The sequence below is a fragment of the Austrofundulus limnaeus genome, unplaced genomic scaffold, assembly GCF_001266775.1.
Source record: "Austrofundulus limnaeus strain Quisiro unplaced genomic scaffold, Austrofundulus_limnaeus-1.0 Scaffold139, whole genome shotgun sequence".
Taxonomy (NCBI): domain Eukaryota; kingdom Metazoa; phylum Chordata; class Actinopteri; order Cyprinodontiformes; family Rivulidae; genus Austrofundulus; species Austrofundulus limnaeus.
Genome location: NW_013952541.1, coordinates 1,186,139 through 1,190,061, shown reverse-complemented (window position 1 = coordinate 1,190,061; position 3,923 = coordinate 1,186,139). Strand labels below are relative to the sequence as shown.

Below are 3,923 nucleotides of genomic sequence, written 5' to 3'. Positions count from 1 at the left end.
GATTTTAAGTGATAAGTCAAAAATGCTAGTAATATCATTTTGTTTTCATAAACATTTGCATTGATGGATGTCTATATTTTTTATTTCTTTTGTTTTACGTCTTATTTCATAGAGCTCATGTTGTTTCCTAAATCAATAAAAATGTAAGATGTTTCAAAATGAGACTTGTTTATCCTGAATCCAAATTTACAACAAAAACAAAAAATAATTATTTATTATAATACAAATACTACTACACCTAAAAAGTACAATGACTATTTTTTATTGTACAAAAGTTTAATGGCCCTATATAATAAATACATTTTTTATTGTTATTATTGTCAAATTTGGTTCACTATATTTAGAGCTAACTCATAAATATGAGATCTAACACTATGATGACCTATCTCATATTTACAACTGGATGAAATATCATGAGTATGACTTATCACAAGTGTCTCAAAATATATTAAATTATGACTTAACATCTCATATTTATATGTGATTTCTTATTTATGAAAGTGTTATGAAATACTAAATCATAATTAAAAGTTACAATATTAAAATGTCATAATTTTGAGATGTTCTTTAATGTTAAAACTTTAAGAATTATATATATTTTTTATTCTTCAGAAATGGGCTTCCATATTATTGCTTGATGTAAAAAAAACGAACGCCTGTTTATTTTTATTAACAGTAAAGTGAGCAAATGTATTTTATTTTTGTTTTGTTTTACGACCCCACTGTCATGTAAAACGACCACATCGCCCCCCCTCGCTCCCCGGCTGAAGGAAGGATTCCGCCACATCTCCCTGCGGCTCACCTGCTCCGCTCCGCCCGCTCCTCGCCTCTGTTTACCTCCCATCCCCGGCGCTGCTTTCACGCTGGACGCAGACCTCAGCCCCCATCTCGGAGCTGGTATACTGATGTAAGCTGCCTGGCGTCCTGTCCTTCGGGGATTTATTTTYGCTACGCCGTGTCTTGGTGCCACTGTGGCGAAGGTGAGTTTGGTGATTATTCTCGCTGTAATGGCTCAATGACAACAGCAGCTACAGGCGTTAGCATCGTTAGCTTCCCCCTGCTAATCGCGAAGGAAGGAGGATCGTGAACACGGCGTCCTCTTCAACAAAAGTACCTACTGAGTCGAGTATTGCTCTTTGTCCTACACTTTAATCCCGACTTTAAATAGGTCACTCTGACCTCATTTATTGTGAGTTTTATTTGCGTTTTTTGAATAAGTTTGTTAGCTTCGTCAGCTAAGCTAGCTTCGTGCCASTTTAGCTTCAGTAACAAAAAAATAACTCCTCATAAAAGCTTGCTCGCTCGTCAAACATTGACATAATCCAGTTGGATATCATCTCGCAGCATATCTCCAGTGCCAACGAGTTCGTTTAAATCATATAAAAATAAAAATAATGAGTCTGTCGTGACAAAGCCAGCTAGCTGCTGCTAGCTTCTTGAGTGGCCTCCACAGCTGTCTTTGTTGCCCAAAAATGCAAGTGGTGTCATGTTATTTGAATTAAACTCCTAAGTTTTATATCTCTCCGTTACCGCCGGACTGTTTCCACTGAATGACTGACTTAGTGTGACTGTAAGTGTCAAACTTGTTTTTAGCGGGTTTATTTGTGAGTGTGAGGCCAAAACGTGCAGGTAGCGCTGAGTTTGTTTAATCGATGTTTTTTTTTCCGGTCACGTAACTATTCATTTGGCATGAGTTTAGGGAGAAGCTTTCTGGAGTTATTAACAGGCTAGATGAGTGATGTGTGGTCTCTTTGTTTACCATGACTGTCAACTTGTGTTGGCAGACTTCCCATGCGTCGCACACTATCTAATTCATTAAGGTGGTCGTTTTGTTTCAGTGTGGCGGGACATTTCTGCAGTGATTGTGTTGACATGCCAGCACAGCACATGCATGGAGAGGTGGCCCGGCTGCTTGAGTATTTTTGACTCAGGTAGCCGTCATTTACACCTATTGCTCTTGACACAAAATACGGGTGCTTACATTACTCAAGTCCTCACCCCTTCCCCTTTTTTTCTCAGCTATGTTGTGATACTAAACTGCTTATGCAGTCAGCACACTTCTTTAACACCTGCATACATGTACACAATGTTGTATCTCGTTCTTAAAATTCTGTATATGTGAAACCCACAATTGTGCACAAGCGCCAACTAGATAAGTGTGCACTGATAAATCGGTGGCAAATTCCTTAATTTTGGGAGATCAAAGATTGACCGGTTCTTAGATAAGATTGGTGGAAAAGATCGTCGTTCATACCTCCAGAAAAGTTTGAAAATCAGCCACTGTCGCCTTTTGCTCTGTTGTGAGCACAACCTAATGTCCAGTTAAAACAAGATTGTTTGTTTCAGGGGTTGGTTCAAAGTATTTCAATAGAATAACATTGGAACATGGAAGTTGTGTTGTGACCTTCATAACACCTGACACTGTCGGCGCACCCCTAGTTTATTCAACTATATTTTTCAATGAGGAAAGCAATAAATATTACATCTCTTAAAAGTAGGATCTCCCTCGGCTGTGATGATTTCAAACTTACTGGGAAACAGTAATTGTTCCTTTCATTTTCACTAAATCCCAGAGTTTGCCACAAAGTGTTTGCTTTTTCAATGGCCACGTTAAAAAAATCATAATCCAGTTTAGTGTGCTTGGCTTGCAAAACTGCATTTTTGGTCGCTCACATTATGTATATATATATATATTTTTTTACATTTCTTCCCCATTATACCCACTCCAGATGGAGATGGAGAGAAGTTTCAGGAGAGATTTGTGACAAAAGTGGGGCAGCACACGTCAAAGGCAAGGTTTATAATAATAGAAATGTTGTATGGTTTGGAGWCGGTGGCATTGACCGAAAGACAGGAGAAAAGAACTGGAAGTGTCAGATCTGAAGATGTGGAGGTTTTCCTAGGCGTGTCAAGAATGGATAAGRTTAGGAATGAGCTCATCAGAGGTACAGCACAGGTTGAACAACTGGGTGATAAAGTTAGAGAGGCCAGACTGAGATGGTCTGGACATGTCCAGAGGAGGACATTGGTTTTATTGGTAGTATATTAGAGATGCAAAAAGACAAATAATGTAGGTAGTTGGAGAGAGGACAGAGAACAGCTGAAAGAAGAATAGAGWCATAAATATCAAACTGCTGGTTCACTCTGAGCCTGTATTTCATCAGATTCAGATTTAAAATCTGCATTAAGCTGACATCTGTAAACAATCCAAGCTTATATATGTCTGAAACCAAGGCGCAAAAAAAAAAAAAAACAAAAAAGTACTACAGTTTGGAAGGTGACGACTAAAATATAAACCTACTATATTTGTTTAGTTTTAGTTTCTTCAGTTTTAAACTGATTTGCTGCTTTTCCTCTGAAAACAAATGTTCACACTGACATGAAAAAGGTGGAAATATGACACATCGCCTCTTGACATCTGTCCCTGCCTCCTCCACTAAAGCCCACTATCACCCAGAAGGCAGGAGCGCTTCAAGGTTTTTACGTTTAGCTTTTGGCTGAGATTTATGGAAGTGACATCTTTGGTTTCATGGATGGTCTGGAGGAAGGATGCATGAAATTGGATTTGAATTTCTAAAGACGTAGAGAAAGGTCAGCCTTSTGCACCACAGGGAAAAAAGTAAATGACAGTTATTAAGCATCTTTGAAGGTTTTGAAGAGTTTTTTCTTTTTTTTATTAAATTCCTTAGATATTTTGTTGAGCTGCCTTTTTAAATACAGGATTTGCCCACATGGGGAAGAGGAAAATGTTTTCTGTGTTTTCCAAACTACAAATTATGTGAATATTTAGTAATTATCTATATACAATCACTGCTTTTTAAGCGGATAAACTTGGAGGCATTGATTCGTGTCCAATTTTCAAGTAGTCACTAAAAAGTAAAAGTATGGCTAAGTTTTTTTATCTTGATTATTTATTTAAAATT

The 3,923-nt window shown here is 37.6% G+C and overlaps 1 protein-coding gene across 2 annotated transcripts in view; it reads left to right on the top strand.

Moving 5' to 3' along the window:
• Positions 1-796: 796 nt before the first annotated feature.
• zmynd11 (zinc finger, MYND-type containing 11) overlaps positions 797-3,923 on the top strand; it is a 26,575-nt gene continuing 23,448 nt past the window's right edge. Inside the window, exon 1 of one of the 2 annotated variants that reach the window (XM_014016155.1) lies at positions 797-980. The gene's annotated coding sequence lies outside the window, so the exon portion shown is untranslated. The remainder of the gene's footprint in view (positions 981-3,923) is intronic. The other variant, XM_014016156.1, reaches the window with a different exon arrangement.